This window comes from Talpa occidentalis, unplaced genomic scaffold, assembly GCF_014898055.3.
Source record: "Talpa occidentalis isolate TD23 unplaced genomic scaffold, MPIMG_talOcc4v2.1 talOcc4.13, whole genome shotgun sequence".
Lineage (NCBI taxonomy): Eukaryota > Metazoa > Chordata > Mammalia > Eulipotyphla > Talpidae > Talpa > Talpa occidentalis.
The window spans coordinates 97,252,887-97,265,489 of NW_023601322.1; the positions used below are offsets into that span (position 1 = coordinate 97,252,887).

The 12,603-nt window shown below is 43.6% G+C and overlaps 1 protein-coding gene across 1 annotated transcript in view; it reads left to right on the forward strand.

The window, feature by feature from the left end:
* The first annotated feature begins 10,380 nt into the window (after positions 1–10,380).
* The window catches only part of LOC119242943 (uncharacterized), an 86,581-nt gene continuing 84,358 nt past the window's right edge, over positions 10,381–12,603 (forward strand). The window contains exon 1 of the mRNA XM_054693976.1: positions 10,381–10,412. The gene's annotated coding sequence lies outside the window, so the exon portion shown is untranslated. The remainder of the gene's footprint in view (positions 10,413–12,603) is intronic.

Consider the following 12,603-nt stretch of genomic DNA (forward strand, 5'->3'; position numbering starts at 1 on the left):
GGGGAGAAAAGTTCAAAATTGAAAAGATTTTAACTGAAAACTTTGTAATTACAAAATGGGGCTTAACTACTAATGATTTCACTGTCGCCATTTATTTCACTTGGGTTTTTTTGTTTTGTTTTGTTTTTTTAAAGATTTATTTATTTATTTATACAAGCACTGGGTACAGTCAGAAGTGTGGGAGGGTGAGAGAAATCATCAGAGCCAGAGGGGGGAGCAGAACAGGCAGACTGACGAAGTACACTGCTGAGAGGAGTAGCGGGCGCGGCAGGAGAGGTCTGCGCGCCCTGTGGGACCCTTGCCGGCGGCCGGGGATTGAACCGGCACTGCAGAGGCTGTGGGCAGCTTCACAGCCCAGCGCTCAACTGCTGCGCCACCAGGGGAGGCCCTATTTCACTTGCTTATTCATTCAGCAAACATTTACCGGCACTGAGTATATTTCAAAACTCTACTGAGCGCTTGGAATTCTAGAGTGACTAAGATAGGCAGGAGGATAGGCCTGCCCATTCAGCTATCATACAATCTACCCACAGAAGATCACCATCCCATTTGTATTGTCCCCAAGTTCTCAAACAATTGGACAGAGCTTCCAGAAAGAAGCACACATTTCCTGTAGCATCAACCAAGGATATCAAATAGCTTTGAAATCAGTTCCAGCCAGTTGGCAGGATCTGCTTGGAGCATAATTTTACAATGGATTCTCAAACAATATTCTGGTTGGGCACACCACAAAAGGAGTACCTTTCATTTCAACACTTGAAGAACAGAGTCTTGCTCTACCTTGAGGGTAGGGGTGCTTTTGCTCAGCATTTCCTGGATTATAAAATCAAAACCTTTTGCCTTGTCTCCCCCTGAGGCTACTAAATTGTGGGCCTTGCCTTCTCCTTTGACTGTCCTTCTACAAGAGCCGCTGGGAATGGCCTGGACAACTTCAGAGTCCGCAATCAGTGATTTCCTGATGTCACATAAATTAGCACAGAATGATTTTCTCTGAAGTGTCTGAGCCGAGATCCGAGTGCCTGGCTCTGCTGCTGTCTTCTGCTGTCTTCCGGACCCCTGCCTTGCTCCTAAGCAGCGCTATGTGTTTGCCCAAACGAGAGAACACATACTCTCCCCTTTACTACGTGGTTGGCACTGCACAGATGTGAACAAACTGCCCTTCTCCATCCCCATGTCAGCCAGCCTTTGAAATAAATATAAAGAAGATTCCCTGCAAGCTTCTTGCCAGAGAACACCAGAGGGGACAAGTGGGCATCAGAGTTGAGACCCCACTGGCTAGGATGGTTCCCCACCAGCTCTGCAACCGAAGAGTGTCTGTGCCATTTCTAGATTGCTGCTTGCTTGATTGCCTCTCTTACAAGGAAGTCATGGATCCCTGTTTAGGCTCCTTGAAGGAAGGAAGCTTGAACCAGCCCGACCTGGCTCATGAGGCCAGCTAGAGCTCTCCTTCGGAATGCGTGGTAATAACGCCTGAGTTAAGAAATGGCAAAGATCCTGGATCTCCAAGAGTGTTTCTCCAGCCAGTTTCCTTTGAGAATAGTCAATATGGAAACCCCCCAGGAGAGTTTTTAATTAGCCCTATTAAGAATAAATGGAAATTGTGTTTATCCTGATTTATTGAAGACATTAGAAATCATTTTTCTTTGCCCCCAAATATTGCTTTTTCCCTCTTTTTTCCTCCCACTTTGCCTCTTTACTCAAATTCATGCTGGTGCACAGTGCTTGCTCAGCCTTAATTCCTTCAGCTGTCTCTCTGTCTCCTTTTCTTGTCTCTTCAGGCTCCCCAAAACGTACTTTTTTTTGTGGGACCCTCGCCCATGACCGGGGAACGAACCGGCGCTTCAGAGTCTGTGGGCAGCCTCGCAGCCCAGCGCTCAACCGCAGCGCCACCAGTGGAGGCCCCAAATGTACTTTTCTTAAGCTCTTATTTTATTTTCCTTTTCAGTCCTGTAAAAGTGCAGGTATGTTCTGGAGCTATCTAATTCTAAACCCCGACCACAAAATGATGCTTTGTGATTTTTGTTAAATTGTAAACTGAGCATCATGTCAGTGCTTCCTGCAGTGGATTAATTATAACAACGATCAGGTCCTCCTCTGAGGGATTCTAATTTTAGACCAGTGTGACATCTGACTAAAAGACTGCCAGCTCTCATCTAGCTCTAATGATAATGGCTGGAAGAGCACTGTCTGTTAAATCAGAAGCTATTGTCTTTATAAACAACATCCATCTCTCCCACACACCCCAGAACACAGGAGTGACACGGAAGAGTAAAGTCAGCTTCCTTTTGTGTTGCTTTTCTTCCCATCTTGTTTTGAAAGAAAGATGAGCACAGACCAGGGGGCTGGGGGAGCAGGAGTAAAGGGGAACACCAAGAGCTGTGAAATGCCATGGACGATCAGCAGAATTTTTTGTTGTTGTTGATTGTTTTTTAAATGGGCTTTTGTTGGGACTTTCAAGATTGTGGATATAATACCCATGTCCATTCACTGGCTCTCAGCACAGCTTTTATAGCCAGTCATAAACTGGAAAGGAAAGGTGCGTTGTGAAACAGTTGGCACGTCTTTAACAAAGGTAAGACAAGCTGGCACCACTCTAATTTATACCCATTAGCATGGGGCTCAGTGGTGATCCTCTGGTAGAGGGCACAGCTAATAAAGAACTTCAAAAGCAGAGAGAACAAATTATGAAATGTAGATTAGTGTGAGCAGTTTACATTTTCAACTACGGCAAAATGAAACTTAAACTGCTAAGATTAGCAAAATCACTAGTTGTTCCTATAAATAATCCAGCAATTCTATAAAGAGATACAGATTTCACACAATGAGTTTTGCTATAAAAGACCCAGTTACCATAGATAAAATCTATATTATGTAACTTAAAAGAAATGAAATGATGACTCGTGAAAGCACTTAACAGTTTATCTGTCAAATTTACACTTGTAAAGATTTTGTGTGTGTGTGAAGACAGAGAATAACTGATCTCTTTGTCTAGTAACAGCCCTCCATGTTTCTAAAAATTAAGTGACTCCTTAATCCTCACTTTACAGGCGAAACAACCCCAGCCTTATCAGTTTTTCCTTGAAACACCCACTTTGAAATCATCAGTTACTTGGTTCTTTTACTTCTGGATCTTTTCCCCACTCTCACTTTTCTCATAAAAGAAGACAAGTAGGTCTCAGTAAAGATTTCCCCAAACCTTACCCAGAAGCATTTCTACTTCTTTAACTTTCATGTTCTTTTCTTTCATTTGCCCAATTCCAGCAAACCCATAACCAGACATTTCTGAATTCCTCAGAGAAGAGATCGGAACACAAATCCAAGCACTAAATCTGTGGCATCATCTCAGCTCTGCTTCCTGTGCCAAGCGCTGGAGGGCCTGCAAGCCACGGGAGCTCACCTGCAGCCCATCACGCTGGCCTGCAACCAGCAGCTGTCCAGGAGCTAGGCCTTCTCTTCACTCGGCCTTGCCCAAGTGCTTCCAAAGCAGCCCACAGACTCTGTTGTCGGTATACACTCGTCAGAGGCTTTTTAGTGCATTATTTTAGTCGTGAGAAAGTTGGAAAAGTCAGGCTTTTTTCTGAGACCCCGAAGATCAAAGAGAACTCAGAGAAGAGCAGTCGTTTGAAGAGCAACAAGTCTACTATTCTTCACCAGAAGTTCTATGAAGTGTGGGTTTGGTGCCCTCCGTTCTGTGTGGCTTGTGCACATTTCACATGCCAAGGAAGTCTGCTGAGCATTGTGGATTGATCGTTGGCGACATGGACGGCCTGGTGACTTTTTAGGACAGCAGGTCGCATCATGGAGCGAGAGGAAGGAACATCTGGGTGTGACCTCCTGGGGCCACGGCGATGCTTCCACAACCCTCAAAGCTGTGGCGTGAACACCCACAACTGTGCAGTGCCCAGGAGTCACACAGAAGTAAAACAGGGATTTACTTCTGTGAAACCAGAGGAACTCTACTTGCAATAAATCTAAAATTCTCCCGCCTCCCCCATTCCACAGCAGATCACATGGTGAAGGTGGCCTCGCACCCTGTGACCCCCGTACACCAGCACGGGCATCGCCCGGGTGCTTGGGAGAAAGGCAGAACCTCTCCCTCTGCCTCAGATTTATGAAATATGCCTTTAAACAAGATTCCCAAGAGATCTACGTGCACATTAAAGTTTGAGGAGCACGGCCTAATAGATGGCTTTCTCTTTTTATAAATGTGAGCCTGTAAAACGATCTTACCCTATTAAACTGCCTCACCAGGAGGGTAAAAACATTAATTTAGCAAAAAGATTGCAATTACAGTTCTCTTGCACAGCCATCAGCAAATGCTTCTGTCTTCGAGTTCATAAGATGGCCTGTTTCACCCAAGCGTTAAGAGGGTGGGAAGGTCAATATGCTCTTCGCCAAACATCAGCTATCCCCTGCCATGTCCTTCTCATCTAGTATCTCTCTAGAATCGGTTTCTTTTTTCACATTTTTCCCCCCATTTGGAGCCTAGACTTCAAAGGAGGACCAGGTGCTATAAGATTAACAGCTGTTCGTTATTTTAATTTACTAGAAGAGTCTAGTTTCATGGCTATCCCATGGAGACACGGAACACCCTGGAAGAGCAAGCAGCCTGGGAGACACTCACCAAAGGTCAGCATGACCCTACAACTCAGAGCAAGAGAATCTTAAACATGGGGGGTGGGAGGTGGGAAGATTTTATAGGTTCCCATTTGGTGTGATTTGGTAGGTTATTTTGGGAGCCTGGGAATGCTATTACCGTTCATTTATATGGAAAAAAAAATTGAACGTTCCCAGATCCCAAAAATAACTTACTAAATCATACCAGATAGGGATATTTTCTTTCGGTTAGCAAGGAAAACCAAGGCTAAACCTGTGGGCCTCTAACTTGAGGGAAATTACATTTCTTTGAGATAGGCATGTCTTCCAAACCAGCCTAGATTATTTCTCCATCCTAAAGTGTTAGAGGAAGAAGCAAAGTAAGTCAGTGGATCCTTTGACACACTGTACTGCTTCCCTGTGGTTTTATCTAAAGCTTGGTGGATCTCCGAGGCAGATCCTCTCTGTCCAGTTAAAAGCTGTTTCCACCTGGTTCCTAGAATGTCCACGCAGACTGTGGGATTAGAACAAGCTCTGCAGGAGACAAGAGGCTTGTCAGCTACATGCCGTGTAGAACCCCCTGCGGTCTCCCCTGGACAGCTCGGATTAGAGCACTTCACTGTGTCATGGGCTCATGCCTGCACTCAGCTTCTAGCTGAGCGAGTACATCTTGGGTTGTTCTAGAATTTGCATTCTTAATTTCTACACTAAAAACTGAGTAGGTTCAAATTTTCCATCAAAGTTGTTGTTAACTATGAACATACTTACTCATCCAGCTTTAACTTCACTGTGTTCCTGTCACCTACTTAGTTTTTTTTTTTTTTATTGTCTTTCCCTAGTAGAAAGGGAACATGAATAGTAAAATCAGAAGGTCATTCAAAAAGAGAACTATTTACAGCATTCAGTGCCTCTGAATGACCATGGATGCATATGTTCAGTCAAGCTCCAAAGACAAGAAAAGAATCAAATAGTAAGTATTTTAAACTGCTTTTGTAAGCAGATCTTTATATGATCTGTTTCTTATCATCCTAAGTTCAGTCTTCCACTGAAATCAACTATGATGTAACAGACTTGGGACAGAGTTCCCACCAACCCACACACCCACCTAGCTTATAAGGCATCATCTGGACACCTACATATTATGATCAATAGTTAACTGTCTCGTGTTTCACTTAATGTGAGATTTCCTCTTTGAGGTCCTGTATTTAAAAAAAATACACAAAGAATTAAATTTCGCTTCAAAGGAGTAATAAAACGACTGTTATGCTTGGCCCCGAGGACTAAATTATTTCCATCCTCACGAAAAGCAGACAGCCGTAGGTCTGTGCCCAGGGGTTGACTTAGGGTCCTAATAAGGAATCATCAATTCTTTTCCCCCAAAATGACTGCCTTTTGCCCCTAAAAAATGACTCAGGACTAACTACTCTCAAAATGAGGTGAGATTCGCATTTGCACGACAGGAAGTGAACTGGTAAACTTTGAGTGACGTGTGGCCACTCCCATATTTTCACCCTGCTTCCTGGACTCGAGGCATCACTGATGTGTAAACAGAAGTGTATTCTGATGACTTATGAAAAATCAAAGCCACCCCAATGAGTTACCTATTTAGTGTCTGGTGTGTTCAGGTGATGCCAAGGCAAAAGGTGGGTGAAAGCGAGTCACAGGTAGGGAAGGAGCTCACTTTGATCTGAAGTGCGTGTCCACAGCCAACTGTGCGTGTCCACAGCCAGCTGGGAGTGAGAGGTTACTGCCTGGCTTCTCACGATGCTCTGGGGGCAAGATGAAGACTTATTCCATGTTCAGATTGCTCCCAGCTATGGCGTACAGTTCTCACCGCCATCACTTTTGTGAAATTAATAAGGCTTGTTCACTCTTAATTTCCTAGAGTAGAGATTATCACTATCTAATACATCAAAAACAGAGAACTGCTCAGATAAGCTGAACAATTTGTGTCAGTTACGCATAATTCCGTGCTCAGCCTTCGGCATCTGGACTGAAAGGTCGAATACAGAGATGCCTAGAGAGAGAGCATAGGCGTACCCCCTGGACCCAGGTGAAATAGGACCTCCAACCGCACTTAGGACAGTCCTGTTGGAGAAGGTTTTATGGCCGTCTTACAGATGAGGAAATTACTCCAGGTCATCAGGCTACCTTTGCACATTTGGAAAATACCAGCGCCAGGAAACCTTTTTTCCAAGCCTGTGCACATTAAACCCTCAATCTAGTGTTCCCCAAAATGTCATGTACTCACCATCCCTTTAGGTGGCCCAGGGAGAGAACTTTCTAGCGTTTAGTGCTCCAGCTTCATTCTGAGTGAGCATCACTGTGAAGCCCGTTAACCTGCAGAGCCTGTCCTCCCCCAGAGCTTCTGAGTCAGCATTGCCTGGGTGTCCTGTGGGGCCACCATGAGCTGTGCCCACGGGTGAATGTAACAGGCATGGGGAGTGATGGCAGCAGCAGTGGAGCCGATGTGCCACGGACTGTGGAGGAGCGCCTCTGCAGCCTGATGTCTGGGGGTCCTGGAGGCCCCTATTTACAATCAGGACAGGAGCAGGCCTCAGCTTACCAGATACAAGCATAAACTGGGAGCAAAAGGATCCTCAGAGCATCTTGTGTATGTAAAATACATCTATGTGTATGTAAAATACATACGTACATACAAACATAACTGTCTACACACACATGTACTATGCATATATTGTAGATATACGCATGATGTTGTGCATGTTGGTCATCTTCTGGACACCTCAGTCCTCAGCCCATTCTATGGCCAGTCAGAAAAGAGACTGTAGGAGTCCAGAGAGCGGGACCCTCCCCTCATTAGCCAAAAGCCCGAGGAAGCCTCCTCCACCCCGCACCAGGCTCCAGTAGCACGAGGGCCATTGCAGCTCCTTCAGGTCCATCCGGTTTTTAAGGGCTTCTGACTGAGGTCACTTGCGTAATTAAAAAAAAAACTTTGCACCCTTCCCTCAGAGAAAAGCTCAGACACACACACATACATGCACACATGCACACACCCCGCCTATGATTTCAGGGCTTTCTCAAAAGGCTCCTCAAGGTCACCTACAGAAAGCCCCCACAAAATAAAAGCAAGGCATAGTGAGTAATTATCGGATGAATAACCCATGATCTCCACTCAGGCCAAGAAACACAACGCTGCAGCCCCAGCAGTGCCTCTGGTGACCCAGCCCAGCCCGCCCTCTGCCCTTCCTTCGGAAGCGGCCCTCTCCTGAGATTAAAAGCAACCGTTTCCTTGTAATTCTTTACGATTTTATCACCCAAGTGTGTGTCCTGAGACATTGTCATTTAATTTTGCTCACTCTTGAACACCTGATACAATATTGTCCATTTCTTTTAATCTACAAATTATCCTCCATGCCTTCCCCCCCTTAATTATTTACCTTTTTGAAACAATCTCGGGCCATTTAGCCTCCAGAGTCTCCCACAGGCTGGATTTTGCTGACTACAGACCCTTGGTGCAGGGCGGTAGGTTCCTCTGTCCTTGTTATTTCCTGCAAGTTGGCAACTGGGTCCAGAGACTAAGTCAGATTGAGCTTGGCAAAGCTCTCGATGTTGTTCTGTTCTTTCATCAAGAGGCTTGTAATGTCTGGCTTTTGCTCCTTTTGATGTAAGCAGCCCATTGATTCAATGTCGGGGTTTATTAATTCATTAGAAGCTACCAAACTGTGCCTTTCAAATTGCATCATTTTATTGTCATTTGTTAATGGTAATGTTTATTATTAATTATTTATGCCACTTACCTTTTGCTTTGTTTCACAAAGGAAAGGCAGATAAATGTTTGATTCTTCCCTCTAATCTACTGGGTTTTCAAAGTGATGAATTGGTCCCTGTTAGCTCCAGAAGATGACCAACATGCACAACATCATGCGTATATCTACAATATATGCATAGTACATGTGTGTGTAGACAGTTATGTTTGTATGTACGTATGTATTTTACATACACATATGACATATGAATGTTTATATATGAATATATAAAGATAAATGAACTTACAGATTTAAACATATTTGATAGATTCCAAGGCTTTGCAGTTCTTATCCATTTTGAAAGCTCATCTTGGTCAGTGGACACCTTTTCAGTTGGTTTCTAGTCCTAATAAGTCCACTCGACTTATAGGATGTCCCAGGTACAGCCTGGAATTCTTCCATTTTTCTAGTAAGCCCTCTTTTCTTTCAGAGGGGAACTTTTTTTTCAAGCCCAGGTTTGGAATCTAGAGTTGGTTGTTCCTAGACTTTGTCAGTGAGCAGAGCTAAGAAATACACCTTAGATGCATATGTATTTTTTAAAATCATGATGCTTCCTAAGTTCATAGCAATATTCCCAGCACAAATCTGGGAAGGTAAGGTTTTTACAGGGCTCATGGACCAGTATTTCTTGAGTTATTCCACATTGATTATAAGTTTTTGTGCCTTTTGCCCAGAAACCAGTTTTTGCTAGACATAAAATTGTGGCACACCATTTCTTTGTTTGGATATCTTAGATATGTTATACCATTTTCTTTTGGCATAAAGGATGGGTGTTAAAAAGTCTTATGATAACCTAATTGGATTTTCCTTACATGTTGTTCACTCTTTCTTTATACATAAAGTATAACGGTTTTTTTTTTTCCTTTTCTTTAAAGTTTAGTTAATTTTACAAGAATTTTCCTTGTATTGATCATTCTGGACCATATTCCAAGGTTCATGTGTGTGTGCTTTTTAAGATGTCTTTTTTTTTTTTTTAAAGGGAGATAAATTCTTTTTTTTTTTTTTAAGATTTATTTTTATTTATTTATACAAGCACTGGGTACAGTCAGAAGCGCGGGAGGGTGAGAGAATTCACCAGAGCCAGAGCAGGGAGCAGAGCAGGCAGAAGGACCGAAGTACACTGCTGAGGGGAGCAGCGGGAGGCAGGAGAGGTCTGCGCGCCATGCGGGACCCTCCTCCGGTGGCCGGGGAGCAGCCGGGGATCGAACCGGCACCGCAGAGGCTGCGGGCAGCTTCCCAACCCAGCACTGAACCGCTGCACCACCGGGGAGGCCCTTTAAGATGTCATTTTAATTGTTTTTTTCTATTTCAGGAACTTTTTCTGGGTTTTAGTATTTGTTTTATTCCCTTGCATTGATTTATTTCTCTAGGAACACCTATTATGTGTGTATGTTCTATTTTCAGTCTTTGTCAAATTGTCTCCAGTCTTTTATTTCTTTCATCATTTCTTTTTGAACTTTACATTTTCTCTCCGGTTCACTTTCTGCTTCTCTCAAGGAATGATCTGTTGTATTTGTTCACGCTTGGATTCCTTGTCATCTAGTTGTCTTTCATTTTAAATTCTCTTTTGACATCTACTATGTCACTTCTAAGTTAATCAAATTGAATTTTTGTGTCCCTTCATGTTTTGAAATAGCGTATGAAATTTTTATCTCTTATTTGCATATGTCTTTCTAAGATGTTTCATAGCCTATGGAGATTATTTTGCTGTCAATTCTCTTTTTGATTATAGTAACTTTCATAGAATTTGACTTTAATAATTTTCTGTTGCCAGTTTATACGTAAAATTAGTTTTCCTGAACTTTTAGGCAGAGTTTTGGTTCATACAATGTTCCTGGCTTTACATATCTCTCTCTCTGCCTCTCTCTGTTGTTCTTGTAGATTGTTTATATTTGTGGCAACTACAAATACCCTGCCAGTGCTCCTCAAAACTGTCAAGGTCATCACAAACAAAGTAAGTCCGAGTCACTCTCACAGCCAAGGGCATCCTAAAGAGACACGATGAATGTGACGTGGCATCCAGCTGGGATCCTGGAACAGTAAAAGGTAAAAACTAAGGAAATCTGAACACCGCATGGGCTTTAGTTCATAATATGCTCAATATTGGTTCACTAATTACAATTGCATTATAATGATGAAAGATGCTAATAACAGGTGTGAAGTATCTGCCATCTCCCCGTGTTGTTTTCTCAAATTCTCTATAAAGCTTGTGCTGTTCTGAAAAGTAACATATATTATCCACATGTATGCTCAAACACACACACACTCACTCACTCTCACACACACCCCTACCTGCTTTCTTTCTAAGATTTCCTGCTGTTTTCCCCACCACTCATTTTCGTCAGAGCCTTCCCTTCCTCTCTGAGCATGAGCCCTACGCTGCTGCCAGCCTGGGGTAGTTCAGTTGCTCACAGAGACCTGATCTTCAGTCACTTTGAGCCCTAATATGGGGATGGGGTGTCAGCAGCATTTTGGGTGGGCAAATACCTGACAGCCCCCATTGTTATCAAATTGATCTGCTTCCGTCCCCAGTTTCTCCTATGTTGGGGTTCTTCCATTCTCTTTTTCTTCAAATGCAGCCCCGTTACTTCCTCTGCTTACTCTTACAGCAACAAGCTGTAGGTCTCTGGCTTGTGTTTTAAGGTTCATGGGTTAAACTTGCTCCTGTTTTTTTTTCATACATGTCCACGCATGTTTGATCTTATGATCTGGTTGCTGTTTTTCCTTATCGTTTGAGATCCTGGGCTTTCCTAATGTGTGTGTGTGTGTGTGTGTGTGTGTGCGCGTGAGCTTAAATGAGCTATCATTCATACAGTACCAATTCGTCCTGTGTTTTTTGTGGGGAATTCAGGAAGACCTGAAAGCCTGCTGCCACCATATCCCCAGCACTCTTTAAGGCAGTCGTCAGCCTCAGACTATTAAGACAATGAGGATTTTCCTCATGATAGCAGACCCAATGGTGCATTTAGCTGTGGGTAAGCTAGGCTGCATTATGGATGGTAGAAGCACAGGCTGGATTTTTCCATGTGTTTAAAAGCAGAAACTCAAGGCTTCCTGTCACATGTGGTATATAGCCAGTTCCGGTCTGTGACAGCGGCATGAGCAAACACAGTTGAAATCCATTGACCGTTCTAATAATTCTGTAATGCCAGAGTTTTCCTCATTGACCAGTCTCTGAGGAACAAAAGGAACAGGCAGAATGTATGCACATGTAAGCTTGTGCCAGGGTATGCACAGAAGTAGGGAATTTTACTGCCCCTCTCCCTCCAAGCATAGCTCTGCCCTGGAGGTGGCTCAGGAAGACAGCGTCCATCTTGGGCCCATTTTTGGAAAAACCCCTAACTTTCAAGCCCCCTCTGGGGCTCGCTCTAGCTTTCATGATCAGAGGAAACATATAAACTGTAAGAGCATCTTGAAGAGTGTTTTCAGGACCATCTGATAAAAAGGCTTGGTTTTTGGCCCAGAATCCACTAACCGGATTCGACTGCTAACGTGGTCGACACAATACTATCGGTGAATGGCTAACTGAGCAGAAGTAAACTTGTTAGAAATAACCCACTCAGCCTCCCACAATTTCTTCCCCAAGGTGTTGGTAAGTCCCAACATGAACTTACACAAATGTCGCTTCTTCTGTCTGCCCTTGTCCTTTCTTCTTCAGGCGAAGGGGCAAGGGGCGGCCTAGGTGAGGATGTGAAAGGCTCTCACAGAACTCGTTGCCCAGATGCCAACTCCTAAATAAGAGACAATAGGCTTCACAATATTTTATTTTAAAATTGTTGAAAGGAGACAGCAGCTCTTTCTCCACAGAACATGGTCAGGATGAGAGGCCACCCTCAGTATGCCACCCTAACACAAACTGCTCCCCACACACACCACTGGTTGGGGTTTGTTTTCTTACCTTGCAAAAGTTTATTTTATTTCACTGCTCCATCAAAATTATTTATCTCATTTATCATACAGTTCCTGCCTAGTATGTTTTGCCAGAACTAACAGGCATGAAAATTATGTTAATGGGCTTGGACTGGCTTAATGTACTTCATATAATCAAGAAGCTAAACAGAAGGGGCTCTGAAAGGTGCTCATTCTACCAGAAAGAACCGCTGGCTCTTGTAAGACACGTTTTTGGGGGAGCATAACTGCCAAGGATCAAACCACCAACAGCGCCCTGAGAAAAGACCTGTTTATTCAAAGGAGGAAATACACTGGGGGACTTATCATTGTATCCCGCCCCATCGGG